The 22,190-nt window shown below is 41.0% G+C and overlaps 1 long non-coding RNA gene across 1 annotated transcript in view; it reads left to right on the top strand.

Annotated features, from left to right (window-relative positions):
- Window positions 1-16,916, top strand: part of LOC118899395 — a 77,548-nt gene extending 60,632 nt beyond the window's left edge. The window contains exon 3 of the long non-coding RNA XR_005020941.1: window positions 15,622-16,916. This is a non-coding gene — a long non-coding RNA (uncharacterized LOC118899395). The remainder of the gene's footprint in view (window positions 1-15,621) is intronic.
- The last annotated feature ends 5,274 nt before the right edge of the window (window positions 16,917-22,190 follow it).

Below are 22,190 nucleotides of genomic sequence, written 5' to 3'. Positions count from 1 at the left end.
TTTACAGATTTTTCCCTGTAATTGATATCTAGTCTCAGAGCGTTGTTGTCGGAAAAGATACTTCATACAATTTCAATTTTCTTAAATTTACCAAGGCTTGATTTGTGACCCAAGATATGATGTATCCTGGAGAACGTTCCATGACCACTTGAGAAGAAAGTGTATTCTGTTGTTTTGGGATGGAATGTCCTATAAATATCAATTAAGTCCATCTTGTTTAATGCATCATTTAAAGCTTGTGTTTCCTTATTTATTTTCATTTTGGATGATCTGTGCATTGGTGAAAGTGGAGTGTTAAAGTCCCCTACTATGACTGTGTTACTATCGATTTCCCCTTTTATGGCTGTTAGCAGTTGTCTTATGTATTGAGGTGCTCCTATGTTGGGTGAACAAATACTTACAATTGCTATATCTTCTTCTTGGATTTATCCCTTGATCATTATGTAGTGTCCTTCTTTGTCTCTTGTAATAGTCTTTCTTTTAAAGTCTACTTTGTCTGATATGAGAATTGCTACTCCATCTTTCTTTTGATTTCCATTATTCATGCAATATCCTTTTCAATCCCCTTACTTTCAATCTTAATGTGTCCGTAGGTGTGAAGTGGGTCTCTTGTAGGCAGCATATATACGGGTCTTGTTTTTGTATCCATTCAGCCAGTCTATGTCTTTTGGTAGGAGCATTTAATCCATTTACATGTAAGGTAATTATTGATATGTATGTTCCTATTACCATTTTCTTAATTGTTTTGGTTTTGTTATTGTAGGTCTTTTCTTTCTCTTGTGTTTCCTGCCTAGAGAACTTCCTTTAGCATTTGTTGTAAAGCTGGTTTGGTGGTGCTGAATTCTCTTAGCTTTTGCTTGTCTGTAAAGGTTTTAATTTCTCCATCGAGTGTGAATGAGATCCTTGCTGGGTAGAGTAATCTTTGTTGTAGGTTCTTCCCTTTCATCACTTTAAATATGTCCTGCCACTCCCTTCTGGCTTGCAGAGTTTCTGCTGAAAGATCAGCTGTTAACCTTATGGGGATTCCTTTGTATGTTATTTGTTGTTTTTCCCTTGCTGCTTTTAATATTATTTCTTTGTATTTAATTTTTGATAGTTTGATTAGTATGTGTCTTGGCGTGTTTCTCCTTGGATTTATCCTGTATGGGACTCTCTGCGCTTCCTGGACTTGATTAACTATTTCCTTTCCCATATTAGGGAAGTTTTCAACTATAATCTCTTCAAATATTTTCTCAGTCCCTTTCTTTTTCTCTTCTTCTGGGACCCCCATATGTTGGTGCATTTAATGTTGTCCCAGAGGTCTCTGAGACTGTCCTCAATTCTTTCCATTCTTTTTTCTTTATTCTGCTCTGTGGTAGTTATTTCCACTATTTTATCTTCCAGGTCACTTATCCGTTCTTCTGCCTCAGTTATTCTGCTATTGATTCCTTCTAGAGAATTTTAAATTTCATTTATTGTGTTGTTCATCATTGTTTGTTTACTCTTTAGTTCTTCTAGTTCCTTGTTAAACGTTTCTTGTATTTTCTCTATTCTATTTCGACGATTTTGGATCATCTTTACTATCATTACTCTGAATTCTTTTTCAGGTAGACTGCCTATTTCCTCTTCATTTGTTTGATCTGGTGGGGTTTGACCTTGCTCCTTCATCTGCTGTGTGTTTCTCTGTCTTCTCATTTTGCTTAACTTACTGTGTATGGGGTCTCCTTTTCACAGGCTGCAGGTTCGTAGTTCCCGTTGTTTTTGGTGTCTGCCCCCAGTGGCTAAGGTTGGTTCAGTGGGATGTGTAGGCTTCCTGGTGGAGGGGACTGGTGCCTGTGTTCTGGTGAATGAGGCTGGATCTTGTCTTACTGTTGGGCAGGACCACATCCGGTGGTGTGTTTTGGGGTGTCTGGGACCTTATTATGATTTTAGGTAGCCTCTCTGCTAATGGTTGGGGTTGTTTTCCTGTCTTGCTAGTTGTTTGGCATAGGGTGTCCAGCACTGTAGTTTGCTGGTTGTTGAGTGGAGCTGGGTCTTAGCATTGAGATGGAGATCTCTGGGAGAGTTTTCGCTGTTTAATATTACATGTGGCCCGGCAGTCTCTATTGGACCAGTGTCCTGAACTCAGCTCTCCCACCTCAGAGGCAGAGGCCTGCTACCCACTGCCGCACCAAGACCCTGTCAGCCACACAGCCCAGAAGAAAAGGGAGAAAAAAAGAAAAAATAAAGTTATTAAAATAAAATATATTTATTAAAAAAGAAAAAATAAAAACAAAGAAGAGAGCAACCAAAGCAAAGAACAAATCCACCAATGATAACAAGCACTAAAATATATACCAAGAAAAAAAAAAAAAAAGGACAGACAGAACCCTAGGACAAATGGTAAAAGCAAAGCTATACAGACAAAATCACACAAAGAAGCTTAAACATACACACTCACAAAAAGAGAAAAAGGAAAATAATATATATGTCATTGCTGCCAAAGTCCACCACATCAATTATGTGATGATCCGTTGTCAATTCAGGTATTTCAGAGATGCAGGTACATCAAGTTGATTGTGGAGATTTAATCTGCTGCTCTTGAAGCTGCTGGGAGAGATTTCCCTTTCTCTTCTTTGTTCACACAGCTCCTGGGGTTCAGCTTTGGATTTGGCCTCGCCTCTGCGTGTATGTTGGCTGAGGGCGTCTGTTTTTTCGCTCAGACAGGATGGGGTTAAAGTAGCAGCTGATTAGGGGGCTCTGGCTCACTCAGGCTGGGGGGAGGGAGGGGTACAGAATGTGGGGTGAGCCTGCGGTGGCAGAGACCAGCGTGACATTGCAACAGCCTGAGGCGCGCCTTGTGTTCTCCTGGGGAAGTTGTCCCGAGATCTCAGGAACTTGGCAGTGGTGGGCTGCACAGGCTCACAGGAGGGGAGGTGTGGATAGTGACGTGTGCTTGCACACAGGCTTCTTGGTGGCTGCAGCAGCAGCCTTAGCGTCTCATGCCCGTCTCTGGGGTCCGCACTGATAGCCGCGGTTCGCGCCCGTCTCTGGAGCTCGTTTAGGCAGCGCTCTGAATCCCCTCTCCCAGCGCACCCCGAAACACTTGTTCCTTGCCTCTTAGGCAGGTCCAGACTTTTTCCCGGACTCCCTCCCGGCTAGCCGTGGTGCACTAGTCCCTTCAGGCTGTGTTCACGCAGCCAACCCCAGTCCTCTCCCTGGGATCTGACCTCCGAAGCCCGAGCCTCAGCTCCCAGCCCCCACCCGCCCTGGCGGGTGAGCAGACAAACCTCTCGGGCTGGTGAGTGCTACTCGGCACCGATCCTCTGTGCTGGAATCTCTCCGCTTTGCCCTCTGCACCCCTGTGGCTGCACTCTCCTCTGTGGCTCCAAAGCTTCCCCCACACCACTCCCCGTCTCTGCCAGTGAAGGGGCTTCCTAGTGTGTGGAAACTTTTCCTCCTTCACTGCTCTCTCCCAGAGGTGCAGGTCCTGTCCCTATTCTTTTGTCTCTGTTTTTTCTTTTATCTTTTGCCCTACCCAGGTACGTGGGGAGTTTCTTGCCTTTTGGGAAGTCTGAGGTCTTTTGCTAGCATTCAGTAGGTGTTCTGTAGGAGTTGTTCCACATGTAGATGTATTTCTGATGTATTTGTGGGGAGGAAGGCGATCTCAACGTCTCACTCCTCTGCCATCTTGAGGGCCTCTCTGTGGTATTTTATATAAGGGACTGGAGCATCCATGAATTTTGGTATCAGTGGGGTCCTGGAACCAATCCTTTCTAGGGATAATGAGGGGTGCCCTCATTACTTCCAACAGGATTGCTGGGTTTCCCTTCATATTGGGCCATTATAGGGAGGTCACAGAATGTAAGGAGCCAGGTCAATATGACCAGTGGCTTTATATGACCAGATCAATAGATCCAGTGGCTTTTACCAGCCCACGTCTTCATATTGGTTCACAGAATGGTTCCTGCTCTTCTCTAAGAATGGAATGAAGGTTCAGTTCCATTTGGACAATACATACTAAGAAAAACTATATTGGGGTAAGGAGTCACCTAACTGAATCCCTGCAGTAAAGGACATATTATAGTTCATTAATCCTTTTAGCGAGTAAATAATAAGCACTTACTATATACCAAATTTTATGTGCATGTTAGAGCTTTAGAAGTATGACAATGAACAAGAATTTTTCCACACCTTTTCAAGATTTTGTCAACCATAAATAAAGAGGTAAAACTGGAGCAAGCTCAAATTACCAGAAATTGAGTTTATTTGAAAATAGCAGAGGAATTGCAATTCAGGAAACGTGTGCTGCAGCAAGTTACAGGTGAGTCCATGAGGCTGCAGGCTGCATTTATGGGCAATGGTGTGAAGAGGGAGAAGTCCAGCCAGAGTCCAGGCAGTAAGTTCACTGGCTTGAGGGTGGGACAGATTCTTAGCAAATGATCATTGATCAGGAGATGTCTTGGTTTTCAGTAAATCAGACATATAGAGAAATCAGTCTCAGCTCTTAAGTTCCATTCTTCTGAGAGCACATGTATGAGATTCTCCATTTCATATCATCTGGTTCCATTTTGGATTGAAATTCTTTCACAATTTCATAATCATATGAGAGATATGCAAAAAGGCAGTTATTATGCTGTTTGCTGGTCACTCACAATGACGAAAGCAGGGGTCTGTGCAATCAGAAGAGGATCATTTATACTGTAGGGAGTTGGATAAAGAAGAAGGTGGTGATGGAAGGGAGGAACATAATGGAAGGAGTGAGATACGGGGGAGAGTATTCTGGTGAAAGCAATGGCGTGCATGTAGGACAGAGAGAAACAAGAACACAGCTGGGTTGGAGAGGTGGTGGGTGGGAATTCGGCACTCCTGGAATGCGCTTGTACAGCAGCACTGGAATGCATTCCGCCTCTGGAATTAGGGCAACTGCTGGTCTTACACTGCTTCTCAGTGTACTCACCTAACATGTTAAAAATAATTTATGTTCAAAGTGCCTACCAAGTATCTTGCTTCAGAAATAAATGGATGGAGAAAAGTGTTCTGGTTACTATGCTATATAAGAAACCACCCCAAAGGTAGTGGCTTAAAATGACAGTTATTTTATTTTGTTTACAGATTGTGTAGGTCAGGAGCTCATACAGGAGTGATGAGGAAGCCTGTCACACATCTGTGGCCTAAGGCTATCTCCTATTGAGTGTAGAATCTGTCTTGTGGTGGACCACTTGATCTGTGTAGGGTGCGTGGGGCAAGCCAGGGGCAAGAGTCTTCTTGGAGGCAGACTTCCTCCTCTGGTTACCTTGGTCCAGCCCATTCAACTGGGCCTCACATGACCTTCCAGTTGCAGAACCCCTGTTTAGCACCAAGTGTCTTGTCTGGGCCTTTATTCTCACTCTAAACCAGATTTTATGAATGGACTTTCGTGAATGGACTGATCTCCTGAGGCCACAGTGGCCCCTCTTGATGACCTTTCTATCCTGTTTGCTCTCATCCTCTTTCCTTCCGATCAGAACTAAGAGGGAGTTGAGATGCCCTGATACTTTCACAGGAACTAGAGTCTGTATCCCTGTTAGATTCCCGAGAGTTCTCAAACTTCTCAGTTTTTTTCTTCTCTTCTACCACCCCAGCATAATTTGAAGAAGCTTATCAAGGGTAAGAGTACAACCATGTCTTATATGTTTCTTTTTAAATTTTTACTTAAAAATGATTTACTTAATTTTTGAATATGCAATGCATTCACATAGATCAGAATTCTAAGATGAAAGTAAATAAATAATTAGGATACCTTCCACATTGTCATGTGCCTCATAAATCTCTCCAATTTTTCTAGTACAGTATCTCAAAATAGTCACTGAATTGTAACAGTCAAGTTCCTAGCAAAGTACACTTAGCACATGGGATGGATTTACTGTAAAGATAATGAACCTAAAACATCAGGGCCCCTCTCTTGTTTGAGCCCTGTGTTAGCCTGTTCAGGCTGCTATAACAAACTACCCTAGACTGGGTGACATATAAACAACAGAAATGTCTCATAGTTCTGTACGCTAAAAGGTCTGAGATTAAGGTGCTAGCAGGTTTGATGTCTGCTAAGATCCTGCCTCCTGGTTCACAGTTGTCTTTTCACTGTGTCCTTACATGTGGCAGGGGGAAGGGAACTCTCTGGGGTCTCTTTTATAAAGGCACTAGTCCCATTCATGCAGGCTCCACGTTAATGACCTAATTACCTTCCAAAAGCACCACTTCTTAACACAATTATATTGGGAGTTAGGATTTAACATACGAATTTTGGGGAGACATAAACATTCAGTCTATAGCAGGCCCATTCCAGGTCATCTTCTAGGAGCACTATTAATATGTTGATATCCCTTGTAAAATTTGCAGTCATAATACATTTTAACCACATCAGTTAAGTCGATTGTGTCTTTTAACTCCAGAGCCTGCAGGGCCAGAATTATTGTGATATAAAAGTGCTCCATATATGGCACAAGGAATTGGACATACATATGGGGGGGGGGGAACCATTATAGTGGTGGAAGAGACAGCCTATTAATAAGAATATTATGTTATTTTTCTGGATTTTGTGATGGTTACAGTATCTGTCAGCCCTTTTATATTTGCAATTTTCCCCATTACTTTTGCCATTTTCTAAACACTTTGTTACCCATTTTTTTATTTGTTATTTTGTGTCCTTTTAGGTGCTCCAAATTATAAGAACTTTTGGTCCCACAAAATACTGATCCTCTCCTATATAAATAGCAGGCAGGTGTCTCACTACTTTGCTTTAGTTGTGGTTTGCCCATCTGTCCAGGGTGAATGACCCAAACAATAGAAGGACAGTCTGTGTTTCTCACTGTAAAGTCTTGGCACTTTCTTGGCTCTTGTCCAACTCACCAGATCACAATATCCATCATAACTGTTAACAGCAACAGATTAAAATGCAACCATTAAACGTCATCTTGGAGAGACCTTCAAGATGGCGGAGGAGTAAGATGTGGAGATCAACTTCCTCCCCACAAATACATCAGAAATACATCTACATGTGGAACAAATTCTACAGAACACCTACTGAATGCTGGCAGAAGACCTCAGACCTCCCAAAAGGCAAGAAACTCCCCACGTACATGGGTAGGGCAAGAGAAAAAAGAAAAAACAGACAAAAGAATAGGGACAGGACCTGCACCTCTGGGAGGAGCTGTGGAGGAGGAAAAGCTTCCACACACTAGGAAGACCTTTCACTGGCAGAGACGGGGGGTGGTGTGGGAGAAGCTTCGGCGCCACAGAGAAGAGCACAGAAACAGGGGTACAGAGGGCAAAGCAGAGAGATTCCAGCACAGAGGATCGCTGCCGACCAGTGCACACCAGCTGAGAGGCTTGTCTGCTCATCCGTCGGGGCGGGTGGGGGCTGGGAACTGAGGCTCGGGTTTCGGAGGCCAGACCCCAGGGAGAGGACTGGAGTTGGCTACGTGAAAACAGCCTGAAGCCTGAAGGGGGCTAGTGCGCCATAGATAGCCGGGAGGGAGTCCGGGAAAAAGTCTGGACCTGCCTAAGAGGCAAGAGACCATTGTTTCAGGGGGTGAGAGGAGAGGGGATTCAGAGCACCACCTAAATGAGCTCCAGAGACAGGCGTGAGCCACGGCTATCAGCGCAGACACCAGAGACGGACATGAAACGCTAAGGCTGAGGCTACAGCCACCAAGAAGCCTATGTGCAAGCACACGTCACTATCCACACCTCCCCTCCTGGGAGCCTGTGCAGCCCGCCACTGCCAAGTTCCTGAGATCTAGGGACAACTTCCCCGGGAGAACACATGGCGCGCCTCAGGCTGTTGCAATGTCACGCTGGTCTCTGCCACTGCAGGCTCACCCCACATTCCGTACCCCTCCCTCCCCCTGGCCTGAGTGAGCCAGAGCCCCCTAATCAGCTGCTACTTTAACCCCATCCTGTCTGAGCGAAAAAACAGACGCCCTCAGCCAACGTACATGCAGAGGCGAGGCCAAATCCAAAGCTGAACCCCAGGAGCTGTGTGAACAAAGAAGAGAAAGGGAAATCTCTCCCAGTAGCCTCAGGAGCAGCGGATTAAATCTCCACAATCAACTTGATGTACCCTGCGTCTGTGGAATACCTGAATAGACAACGAATCAACCCAAAATTGAGGCGCTGGACTTTGGGAGCAACTGTAGACTTGGGGTTTGCTTTCTGCATCTAATTTATTTCTGGTTTTATATTTATCTTAGTTTAGTATTTAGAGTTTATTATCATTGGTAGATTTGTTTATTGATTTGGTTGCTCTCTTCCTTTTTTAAAATATATATATATATATATATATTTTTTCCTTTTTCTCTTTTTGAGAGTGTGTATGTGTATGCTTCTTTGTGTGATTTTGTCTGTATAGCTTTGCTTTTACCATTTGTCCTAGTGTTCTCTCTGTCCATTTTTTTTTTGTTTTTTGGATAGTTTTTAGCACTTGTTATCATTGGTGGATTTGTTTTTTGGTTTTGTTGCTCTTTCTTTCTTTTTTATTACTTTTAATTTTTTTATTTTTAATAATTTTTTAATTGTTTTGTTTTAATAACTATTTTACTTTATTTTATTTTTTATTTTTTTTCTCTCTTTCTTTCTTTTCTTCTCCATTTTCTTCTGAGTCGTGTGGCTGACAGGGTCTTGGTGCTCCAGGCAGGTGTCAGGCCTGTGCCTCTGAGGTGGGAGAGCACAGTTCAGGACATTGGTCCACAGGAGACCTCCCAGCTCCATGTAATATTAAATGGTGAAAGCTCCCCTGGAGATCTCCATCTCAGCTCTAAGATCCAACTCCACTCAACGACCAGCAAGCTACAGTGCTGGACACCCTATGCCAAACAACTAGCAAGACAGGAACACAACCCCACCCATTAGCAGAGAGGCTGCCTAGAATCATAATAAGATCACACCCACACCAAAACACACCACTGGACGTGGTCCTGCCCATCAGAAAGACAAGATCCAGTCTCCACCACCAGAACACAGGCACTAGTCCCCTCCACCAGGAAGCCTACACAACCCACTGAACCAACCTTAGCCACTGGGGGCAGACACCAAAAACAATGGGAACTATGAATTTGCACCCTGCGAAAAGGAGACCCCAAACACAGTAAGTTAAACAAAATGAGAAAACAGAGAAACACACAGCAGATAAAGGAGCAAGATCAAACCCCACCAGACCAAACAAATGAAGAGGAAATAGGCAGTCTATCTGAAAAAGACTTCAGAATAATGATAGTAAAGATGATCCAAAATCTTGGAAATAGAATGGAGAAAATACAAGAAATGTTTAACAAGGAACTAGAAGAACTAAAGAGCAAACAAACAATGATGAACAACACAATAAATGAAATTAAAAGTTCTCTAGAAGGGATCAATAGCAGAATAACTGAGGCAGAAGAATGGATAAGTGACCTGGAAGATAAGATAGTGGAAATACCTACCGCAGAGCAGAATAAAGAAAAAAGAATGGAAAGAATTGAGGACAGTCTCAGAGACCTCTGGGTCAACATTAAACGCACCAACGTTCAAATTAAAGGGTTCCCAGAAGAAGTGAAAAAGAAAGGGAATGAGAAAATATTTGAAGTGCTTATACTTGAAAACTTCCCTAATATGGGAAAGTCATTCCAGTTAACGAAGAGCAGAGAGTCCCATGTAGAATATATCCAAGGAAAAACATGCCAAGACTCATATAATCAAACTATCAAAAATGAAATACAAAGAAAAAATATTAATAGCAGCAAGGGAAAAACAGCAAATAACATACAAGGGAATCCCCATAAGGTTAACAGCTGATCTTTCAGCAGAAACTCTGCAAGCCAGAAGGGAGTGGCAGGACATATTTAAAGTGATGAAAGGGAAAAACCTACAACCAAGATTACTCTACCCAGTAAGGACCTCATTCAGATTCGACAGAGAACTTAAAACTTTACAGACAAGCAAAAGCTAAGAGAATTCAGCACCACTAAACCAACTTTACAACAAATGCTGAAGGAACTTCTCTAAGCAGGAAACACAAGAGGAGGAAAAGACCTACAATAACAAACCCAAAACAATTAAGAAAATGGTAACAGGAACATACATATCAATAATTACCTTAAATGTAAATGGATTAAATGCTCCTACCAAAGGACAAAGACTGGCTGAATGGATACAAAAAACAAGACCTGTATATATGCTGTCTACAAGAGACCCACTTCAGACCTAGGGACACATATAGACTGAAAGTAAGGGGAAGGAAAAAGATATTCCATGCAAATGGAAATCAGAAGAAAGCTGGAGTAGCAATTCTCATTATCAGACAAAATATTCGTTAAAAGAAAGACTATTACAAGAGACAAAGAAGGACAGTACATAATGATCAAGGGATCAATCCAAGAAGATATAACAATTGTAAATATTTATGCACCTAGCATAGGAGCACCTCAATACATAACACAAATGCTAGCAGCCATAAAAGGGAAAAACAACAGTAACACAATCAAAGTAGGGGACTTTCACCAATGGACAGACCATCCAAAATGAAAATAAGCAAGGAAACAAAAGCTTTAAATGATACATTAAACAAGACGGACTTAATTGATATTTATAGGACATTCCATCCAAAAACAACAGAATACACTTTCTTCTCAAGTGCTCATGGAACATTCTCCAGGATACATCATACCATGGGTCACAAATCAAGCCTTGGGAAATTTAAAAAATTTGAAATTGTATCAAGTATCTTTTCTGACCACAACGCTATGAGACTAGATTTCAATTACAGGGGAAAATCTGTAAAAAATACAAATACATGGAGGCTAAACAATACACTACTTAGTAACCATGAGATCACTGAAGAATTCAAAGAGGAAATCAAAAAATACCTAGAAACAAATGACAATGAAAACACAATGACCCAAACCTATGGGATGCAGGAAAAGCAGTTCTAAGAGGGAAGTTTATAGCAATACAATCCTACCTCAAGAAACAAGAAACATCTCAAATAAATAACATAACCTTACATCTAAAGCAATTAGAGAAAGAAGAACAAAAAACCCCAAAGTTAGCAGAAGGAAAGAAATCATAAAGATCAGATCAGAAATAAATGAAAAAGAAATGAAGGAAACAATAGCAAAGATCAGTAAAACTAAAAGCTGGTTCTTTGAGAAGATAAACAAAATTGATAAACCATTAGTCAGACTCCTCAAGAAAAAAAGAATCAATAGAATTAGAAATTAGAATCAAATAGAATTAGAAATGAAAAAGGAGAAGTAACAACTGAAACTGCAGAAATACAAAGGATCATGAGAGATTACTACATGCAACTATATGCCAATAAAATGGACAACCTGGAAGAAATGGACAAATTCTTAGAAAAGTACAACCTTCCGAGACTGAACTAGGAAGAAATAGAAAATACAAAGAGACCAATCAGAAGCACTGAAATCGAGACTGTGATTAAAAATCTTCCAACAAACAAAAGCCCAGGAACAGATGGCTTCACAGGTGAATTCTATCAAACATTTAGAGAAGAGCTAACACTCATCCTTCTCAAACTCTTCCAAAGTATAGCAGAGGGAGGAACACTCCCCAACTCATTCTACCAGGCCACCATCACCCTGATACCAAAACCAGAGAAAGATGTCACAAAGAATGAAAACTACAGGCCAATATCACTGATGAACATAGATGCAAATGTCCTCAAGATAATAGTAGCAAAAAGAATCCAACAGTGCATTAAAAGGATCATACATCATGATCAAGTGGGGTCTATCCCAGGAATGCAAGGATTCTTCAATATATGCAAATCAATCCATGTGATAAACCATATTAACAAGTTGAAGGAGAAAAACCGTATGATCCTCTCAATAGATGCAGAAAAAGCTTTTGACAAAATTTAACACTCATTTATGATAAAAACCCTCCAGAAAGTAGGCATAGAGGGAACTTACCTCAACATAATAAAGGCCATATATAACAAACCCACAGCCAACATTGTTCTCAATGGTGAAAAATTGAAACCATTTCCTCTAAAATCAGGAACAAGGCAAGGTTGTCTACTCTCACCACTATTATTCAACATAGTTTTGGAATTTTTAGCCACAGCAATCAGAGAAGAAAAAGAAATAAAAGGAATCCAAATCGGAAAAGAAGAAGTAAAGCTGTCACTGTTTGCAGATGACATGATACTATACATAGAGAATCCTAAAGATGCTACCAGAAAACTACCAGAGCTAATCAATGAATTTGGTAAAGTAGCAGGATACAAAATTAATGCACAGAAATCTCTTGTATTCCTATACACTAATGATGAAAAATCTGAAAGTGAAATTAAGGAAACACTCCCATTTACCAATGCAACAAAAAGAATAAAATACCTAGGAATAAACATACCTAAGGAGAAAAAAGACCTGTATGCACAAAACTGTAAGACACTGATGAAAGAAATTAAAGATGATACAAACAGATGGAGAGATATACCATGTTGTTGGATTGGAGGAATCAACATTGTGAAAATGACTCTACTATCCAAAGCAATCTACAGATTCAATGCAATCCCTATCAAACTACCAATGGCATTTTTAACAGAACTAGAACAAAAATTTTCACAATTTGTATGGAAACACAAAAGACCCCGAATAGCCAAAGCAATCTTGAGAAAGTAAAACAGAGCTGGAGAAATCAGGCTCCCTGACTTCAGACTATACTACAAGGCTACAGTAATCAAGACATTATGGTACTGGCACAAAAACAGAAATATAGATCAATGGAACAGGATAGAAAGCCCAGAGATAAACCCACGCACATATGGTCACCTTATTTTTGATAAAGGAGGCAAGAATATACAATGGAGAAAAGACAGCCTCTTCAATAAGTGGTGCTGGGAAAACGGGACAGCTACATGTAAAAGAATGAAATTAGGGCTTCCCTGGTGGTGCAGTGGTTGAGAATCTGCCTGCCAATGCAGGGGACACGGGTTCGAGCCCTGGTCTGGGGGGATCCCACATGCCGCGGAGCAACTGGGCCCGTGAGCCACAACTACTGAACCTGCGCGTCTGGAGCTTGTGCTCTGCAACAGGAGAGGCCGCGACGGTGAGAGGCCCGCGCACTGCGATGAAGAGTGGCCCCCGCTTGCCGCAACTAGAGAAAGCCCTCACACAGAAACGAAGACCCAACACAGCCTAAATAAATAAATAAATAAATAGCGTTCCCTTTTAAAAAAAAAAAAAGAACTAAATTAGAACACTTCCTAACACCATACACAAAAATAAACTCAGAATGGATTAGAGACCTAAATGTAAGGCCAGACACTATAAAACTCTTAGAGGAAAACTTAGGCAGAACACTCTATGACATAAATCACAGCAAGATCCCTTTTGACCCACCTCCTAGAGAAATGGAAATAAAAACAAAAATAAACAACTGGGTCCTAATGAAACTTAAAAGCTTTTGCACAGCAAAGGCAAGCATAAACAAGACCAAAAGACAACCCTCAGAATGGGAGAAATTATTTGCAAATGAAGCAACTGACAAAGGATTAATCTCCAAAATTTACAAGCAGCTCATGCAGCTAAATATCAAAAAAACAACGAAATCCAAAAATGGGCAGAAGACCTAAATAGACATTTCTCCAAAGAAGATATACAGACAGCCAACAAACACAAGAAAGAATGCTCAACATCAGTAATCATCAGAGAAATGCAAATCAAAACTACAATGAGGTATCACCTCACACTGGTCAGAGTGGCCATCATCCAAAAATCTACAAACAATAAATGCTGGATAGGGTGTGGAGAAAAGGGAACCCTCTTGCGCTCATGCTTGGAATGAAAATTGATACAGCCATTGTGGAGAACAGTATGGAGGTTCCTTAAAAAACTAAAAATAGAACTACCATATGACCCAGCAATCCCACTACTGGGCATATACCCTGAGAAAACCATAATTCAAAGAGAGTCATGTACCACAATGTTCATTGCAGCTCTATTTACAATAGCCAGGACATGGAAGCAACCTAAGTGTCCATTGACCGATGAATGGATAAAGAAGATGTGATACATTTATACAATGGAATATTACTCGGCCATAAAAGGAAACGAAATTGAGTTATTTTTAGTGATGTGGATGGACCTAGAGTCTGTCCTACAGAGTGACGTAATTCAGAAATAGAAAAACAAATACCGTATGCTAAGACATATATATGGAATCTAAAAAAAACAAAATGGTCTTGAAGAACCTAGGGGCAGGACAGGAATAAAGACACAGATGTAGAGAATGGACTTAAGGACACGAGTCGGGGAGGCTAAGCTGGGACGAAGTGAGGGAGTGGCATGGACATATATACAGTACCAGATGTAAAATAGATAGTTAGTGGGAAGCAGCCGCCTAGCACAGGGAGATCAATTTGGTGCTTGTGACCATTAGAGGGGTGGGATAGGGAGGGTGGGAGGAAGACGCAAGAGGGAGGGGATATCGGTATATATGTATGCATATAGCTGATTCACTTTGTTATAAAGCAGAAACTAACACACCATTGTAAAGCAATTATACTCCAATAAAGATGTTAAAAAAAAAAAAAGGTCATCTTGGCTATGCCAGTGCCTGAGTTAATGAGCTGAGAGAAGGAAAGGACAAAAAGGAGAAACCTAAAGGCAATATGAGTTGGGAGTGAGACAGCTTCTCCTTTTCAGCACTTTCTCTGAAAACTTCCGTAGTTTTATTTCCCATTTGCTCAGCCATGTGTGCTCACTCTCTCCTTTACCTTGAGAGGTGACTGTTAGACATGCACAAGAGAAGAACATGAAGGCCTCCAGATAAAGTAGACACTGACAGGACACACAGAGTCCAAGTCATTTGTTTTCTTTGACAGGGCTTTACCAGGCTGGATGGAAGAAGAAAAGACCATCAGTAAAGCAAATGGCTCAAGTGGAGTTATAAATCAACTTTGTACTCTTCAGAGCATTTATTCAACTGAAGACATATGCAATTAAGGACCTTATAGCTTTTTCTTTCCTTTTTGCTTACATGGAGAAATAACAGTTAATATAGTTAACTATCCCAAGGCAGAAGAGTATTGTTAAAAAAGAATACAATGTTATTGATTTCTCAAGACACCATCAGATATTTTAAGATTTGGATTTAATAAAACATAATCTGATTTCTTTTATGGGATTTTTATGTTTTACCAATCTTTATCACCCTTGTGTGTTTCATATTTCAAAGTGAGAGTATCCCACTAAGATCAACTGAACAGATCCTGATCCAAGTTACAAAAACCCATTGGCTTATTCATGGGTTTCATGGGAACATTGTCATTCATGGGAACCTCATTCATGGGAACATTGTCATTTTCCTCCAGTTATCTCTTTCTGTAGGCAGATAGCGTAGGGGGGTCCTTGGAGAAAGAGAACCAAGCATGGCTTTCTTGACATAAGAGAAGCCATTTTAGGCCTAAGCCATTTTGTGATCTAAGCCTGGCCATAATGCTTGACGTTGAACAGGTCTCAGTAATAAATGATCTTAAGGGGACAAAAGAATGCAGAAACAAAGGACGGTTATCAGGCGAGAGAAATAACAAGAGCAAAGATAATATATCAGTTGTAAAGACTCCCAGTTCTCTTTCAATGGTAAAGACTAACCTAAAGCTCTGTCTTGGCTGTTTTGCAGAATTTAAATCTCAACAACCAGATCAACTGGAATCGAAGGGATGATGACGGTGACCTTTTCTGACCCTCATGACTTCAATCAACTAAAGCTTGGACTCTATCATCCAAACCCCTTCATGAATATGCATGTACCAATAGCTTAAACTTCCCCAGTTTCGCTGTTCAGAGAGACACTTCTTTGGGAAAAACCCCTGGTATTCTCCTTACTTGCAGCAAGTAATAAGTCCTTCTCCAGCAATCTGGCTTGGTTGTGTCTTTTGGCGACACCACCAAGAGGCTAACCCAGTTTTCAGGTAACATTTCTACATGATTGAGCCTAATTTATACCTATTCATATTTTTCTATATACACAGCATTTATTATATATACATAGTAAAATGTGATACATTGTATAAGAGGAAAGATTGGACTAGCAAGGATTCCTAAGCTGGTTTGGGGAGAGGGTGAAGAAAACTTAGGAAGTCATCTGAGCTGGACTTTAAAGCTATTTAAAGAAGGACCATGTCTGTTTGTTCTCCACTCTCTATGCATAGGAATTATTCCGGTACTGCAAAAGGATGTGGAAATGGAAAAAAGAAATTGTTTGGAGTAGAAATAATAGATAGACATCCTTAAAGGAGGAGGAAGGACAGTTTAACATTTACTTTTTTTGAGGCCCTAAAATGTGCTAAAAATGCTCTGTGAGTAGGATTGAAGATAAATTTGAGGAATGGTGGTTAGTTGGTAAGTACGTCCACACCTGGTGCTTCACAGTTTTCAGTTACATTCAAAAAGAGGTCATTTACTTGGAAAGAACCAGATAGCTGGCAACATAATTGGGCTACAGCTGAAGCCCTTAAACCTCTAAACTACAATTTGTAGGAGGAAATAAATTCCCTTTGTTATTTAAGCCAGTTTCTGTTATTTGCCACTGAAAGCAGCTGAGCTTTATGTCAGATAAGATAAAGGTTAGAAGCAGAAGAAGTGACAAAGTCTCCCTGTTCTGCTCTAATGTGGTCTAAAGGGCAATAGTAGCACCACCCTGGAACCTGTTAGAAAAAGCAAATTCTTGGGCCTCATTCCAGACCTACTAAATCTCTGGGGTGCCCCCAGGGATCCTTAACAAGCTTTCCAGGTGATTTTTCAGCATGCTGAAATTTGAGAACCACTGCAGTCAGCTCCTTATTTGCATTTCTAACAAGCCACAGGTGTAGCTGATGGCCTTGGAAAGCAGACCAGCTTTTGAGTAGCACCTCTGAAATACTCTGTTCCCTGAGCGGACGTTGAGACACACACTTCAGAGCTTTGAGGGATGCCTGCGAAGTTTTTTCTCCTCATCAGAGGTAAGTTCTAACTAATTGTGAACTAATTCAAGCTGGTTTCTTTCCAAAAGAAGAGGTGAAGCAGTTGGGAGAATATTTCTTCTCTGTATCGGCAGACCGGTGATAAAGAAAAATGTATCCTTTTGTTACCGAAAGTGGGGTCCGGTCTGCTCGCTGCTCTAAAGCCAATGAAGAGGCAAGGGGCAGGGAGGGCGGATTCATGTCCGAAGGCCAACTCCTCCCCTGACGACCAGTGGGCAACAGCTTTTAAAGGGGAGTTTAGAGGTGTATAGGTGGAGGGAGGGGGTACATGCAGAAACAGCACGGTCAGCTCCGACAGTCATCTTGAAATTGCTCATGCAGTGGTCTGATCAGCGTCATCTTGATTGTTTTAAGTACAGTTAATCTTCAGTTCCAGGGTCAGTTTATTTCCATTTTTTGAGGCCAGTTCTCGGAATTGTGGCAGCTTATGTCATAGCTACAGTCTGGGCATCATGTAGTTAACTTCTTCCACCTGGTGGGGTTTTCAGTATCTACAAAACAGCTCACAGGATATGGCTCAGAATATTACCTATAACCTGTGAGGAGGAACTAAAGGTCCTTGACTTTGCTTAACGACCAAACTATTATTATTTTGTCTTGTTTGACTGCTTTCCTTTGCTTTTTGCATTTTCTCACCTCTCTGATTAAACTTATTTTTTGGCTCAAGTTTTTCTACAGACAAAAGGCAGGCTGAGGACATGGTAGAGGGTGGGGAGGATCATAGCGTCCTGCTTTGTTTCACTGTAGTTTCTTTGGCTATTAGCAGCAGTGTGGGTCTCTAATGATTTTAAATTAGGAAAGGGTATTTAGTGGAAGGATTCTGAATAGTTCACAGATAGAGGAATCAGTTCAGCTTGTAACAGCAGCAATGTATGACACTCCTCTTTTTAGTGCTGCTACTGGATAAATCAATTACAACTATCTTGTGCTCTTGTGTGTCTTCACACAAGTGTGTAAGTGTGTCATTGCCAGTAGAAAAAGACAGATTGGCCTAGCTTTGGGCCCCATGATCACCCATGTGTTCGGGAGAGCAGGGAACTACGTGAATGTCAGACTTGTAAAAATCACATAGATGAAGCAGGCGAGATACTGTTCTTCCAAAGGAAGAGTTGCTGGACATACAAAAACAAAGATGTCCACAGTCATGTTTCTAATATAGACAGGTGAAGAAAAAGAGGCATGTATGGAATTAAAAGATTGTATAAGGAAGCCAAAAGCTGAGTTACAAGTGTGGACAAAAAAATGCCACCTGCCGCATCAGTAAACAAAGGATGTTGAGGCCATCTAGCCATCAGCGGTGCAGCCACCCCCAATTGTGCACCCTGAGGGGATTCAGGATGATGAAAACCAGGATACTGGCCCCAGATGGTTAGGGTGCATATCAAAGGAATGATTTCAAGGAGCCCAGACTCTTGCATCTTCCCATACACAGAGAAGCACTAAATTCATTAACTTGAGATGTCTGGTTTTCTTTAATTAGCAGTAATCTTTTGATGTTCAACTACCTGGTTTTTTGTTTGTTTGAACTCCTATGTACCCTGGCTCCTCCCTTACCTCTTTGGAGCAGTCCCTCAATGCTATCTGAGAGGCTGTCCTCTGGGCTTAAGTCCTCAGCAAGTTCGCTGAATAAGACATAATCAGGTTGTGCATTTTGCTTCAGCTGACATGAGAATGAAATTTGAGAAGCTATAATACTGATCTAATGGGATGTATATACTTAATAAGCAACAAAAATTGTTAAAGAGCATATGATAGTTATTGTGTATTCACGGCAGGTGTGAGGCTTCTTTTATATAGAGCAGAGTTTCTCAGTATCAGTACAATTTATATTTATTATCTGTGCATTGTCAGATGTTTACTCATGGCCTCTACTCATTAGGTGCCAGTAGCACTCCTAGCTCCATTCGTGACAATCACAGATGTCTCCAGACGTTGCCAAATGTCCCCTGGGCCAAAATTGCACTTGGTTTAGAACCACTGACTTAGAGATTTCAGATCTTTTGGAAAAGACATGATCCAATAAGTATGATTTTCAATCACTGTTGGGAAAAGGAAAGCTTGACATTGATCACAGGAGGCATGGATAAGTTGGCATGGCTGTTGGTAACTTTCTACTGACTCATTTAGATGCAAGTGAATGTAAGCATCTTTATCATTTAGGAGATGTCTTGTTTTTTCCAAAGCATGTATCGTATAAGGGAAGGATATGAAGGATAGCTTTAAGCAAGATGGCTAACCATTTCTCACTCTTGCTGACTTATATCGGGATTAAAGACATCTGAAAATAGAATTCTTTTGGAAGTGTTGGGTAGGAAGTTGAAGGAAGTAAAGGGACTACAGATCCTAGGAGGTATTTTCAACGTATTTTTCTATCCATAAGATTTTAGAAGAGAAAAACTGTCTTGAAGTTGAACATTTGGCTACACAGATGGTATTCGCAATCATTTGGATTTCTGGACAGTAGCTTAAGATACTGGGATAATGGCTTCTTGGATAATGTAGCCTGTCTCACTAAAGGGGGAGTATTTGTCTGGAATAGTACTTCTCAAAGGGTAGTCTGCATCAGAATTATTGCCCAGAATACCAATTCCTGGCCCCTACCGTAAACCTACTGAGCCCATTGGGAAAAGGGGATTGGAAGTCATTGAATTTGCAACTCTAAATTAATTCTACAGATGCTCGTTATGTACTGTGAGCTTTGAGAATTTATGGTCTACTAGATAGTTTATCTGTCAATTAAACAGCACCAAACCAGGGAGAGAGTGAGTGGAAAATACATTGAGATAAAGTGAAGAAAGGAAAATATATCAAGTATCAGCTCATTAAAAAAAAAAAAGTAATAAATAGGATAAAACCTATATATTAAATTATGAAATGGAGATTATTACCTCAGATGATAAATATTAATCTTATAAGGATTACTGAGACTTGCTGGGTTGAAACTCAAGATTGGAATATGGTGACTTAAGTGTGAGCCTTATTATTATTATTTTTTTAACACTGGGATTTGGAGTTCTGTGTATCAAGAGTGTATACACTGTGGAAATCTGCCCATTAGATTTTAGAGTCCATTTTCATGAGGATGGCAGGAGAGAAACAGAGGTGTATCACATATGGGTGCCCATTATAAGCATGAGGAACCAGCTACAGAAATGAACAACACATCTTGGCCAAGAAAGGACACAAAGCCAACGTGTAACATTTGTCAAAACACTCCTTTGGCTCAAAGAAGAGTTTCTGTCTTCTTTACCATCTTTTAGATAATTTCATTCTGGAGAAGAAGATAAAGTGTCTCAGGGAACTGATATTTGGGGCCTCAACATATAGGGAAAAGAAAGAGATTGGCCTTTGGGTAGAAGCTGCCAGGTTTGTTAGCTGATCTCATAGCCAGAGAAAGGAAGACAGCAGTCTGAAGTTTGCTTCAAGAAGTAGATTTCAAGAGGTTCAGAGAAAAAAAGTCATGACACAGCATCATGAAACATCTGGAAGGGAAGTCTACTAGAAAGATTGCAAAGCTCTCCAAAGAAGCAATTCACATTGTACAGTTGCAAGTCGCCTCAGTGAAGAACAACAGGACATAATTTTAAAAATCAGTGGCATTGTATAGAGTGCTGAAGTGACCAGATTTTTTTAAAGTAGTAGTGTGTGGCAGAATAATTTATCAAACTATTAATTTGTTCACTTCTTATTTTTGCATTTCCCATTTCAAAAAAAATGGTCAAGCTAATTCATTCCTCATAAATTTTTTTCTAAACTGGGAAACAGAAGCTATGGTTCTTCTTTGTTCTCATGGTCCATTGTCTCATGTCCAACTAATGACCACCCTCCAGGAAGTTCCCCAGATCACAGAGAGAATACCTGTGTAGTGCACCTAAAGAGCATGGATAGCAACCATTGTCATTACCCAAATTAGAAAAGATGCCTATGCCCCAGGGAATCAGGAGGGTGGGATCATGGGTATTAGGTCAAGGAGCATCTCAGAAGTCATCAGTATGGGCTGATAAAGAAGAACAAGGGGCTTCCTTGGTGGCTCAGTGTTTGAGAATCTGCCTGCCAATGCAGGGGACACGGGTTCGAGCCCTGGTCTGGGAAGATCCCACATGCCGCAGAGCAGCTGAGCCCGTGAGCCACAGTTACTGAGCCTGCGTGTCTGTAGCCTGTGCTCCGCAACAAGAGAGGCCATGATAGTGAGAGGCCCGCGCACCGCGATGAGGAGTGGCCCCTACTTGCGACAACTAGAGAAAGCCCTCGCACAGAAACGAAGACCCAACACAGCCATAAATGAAAGAGAGAGAGAGAGAGAGAGGGAGAGAGGGAGGTAGAGAGGGAGGGAGGGAGGGAGGAAGGGAGGAAGGAAGGAAGGAAGGAAGGAAGGAAGGAAGGCAGGCAGGCAGGCAGGCAGGCAGGCAGGCAGGCAGGCAGGCAGAAAGAAAGAAAGAAAGTAGCTAAGCTTATATCCCTGATGGAAGACTGGAAGATTCTTCTCTAGAGGAAAAAAACGCTAACTGACACAGAAAAAAGACCAATATATATTGAAATTTGGGGAAGCCAAACATAAAGGCTGGAATACTTTCCAGTTAGTTTAGAGTGATATATATCAGTCAAGAAGCCCTGAATATGTACACAGTACTTCCAAAATAAAAGAGAGAAATCAAAACAAAAAATAAACAAGAAAAGTGATGGATACTCAGAAGAAACAGAGACTATGAAAGGAGTAGAAAAAAATTTGTAAGAGATTAAAATTAATACTTGCAGAGATAAGGAAAGACATTGTATCCATGAGAAGTGATCAGGCAGCTTTAAAACTGAACAATCAGAAAGTAAGAAAGAGTTCCCAGAAATTAAAATATAGTATTCAAAGTAAAAGAAAAATGTTTGGAAGTTAAAGTTAATAAAATCACCCACAAGAAAGGCAAAGAGATTAAAAATAGAATCAATTGAACTTAAAATAGAGAGTTTATCCTGGATTATCCAGGTGGACCCAACATAACCACATGAACCCTTAAAATTGGAGCAAGGTCAGAAGACAAAGTCAGAGAGAGAGGCTCTGCTTGTGTGGAAGAAAGCAAACAACCATGTTGTGAATTGCCAGTGTAGAGGACTAGTCTTTAGCAGCCAAGAGTGATCTCTAGCTGATAGTCAGGAAAGGAGCGGGGACCTTAGTCCCATGGCTTCAAGGAACTGCATCTGCCAACAATCTGAATGATCTTGGAAGTGGGTTCTTTGC

Source organism: Balaenoptera musculus, chromosome 8, assembly GCF_009873245.2.
Source record: "Balaenoptera musculus isolate JJ_BM4_2016_0621 chromosome 8, mBalMus1.pri.v3, whole genome shotgun sequence".
In the NCBI taxonomy this organism is placed as follows: domain Eukaryota; kingdom Metazoa; phylum Chordata; class Mammalia; order Artiodactyla; family Balaenopteridae; genus Balaenoptera; species Balaenoptera musculus.
This window is presented reverse-complemented; position numbering and strand designations above follow the sequence as displayed.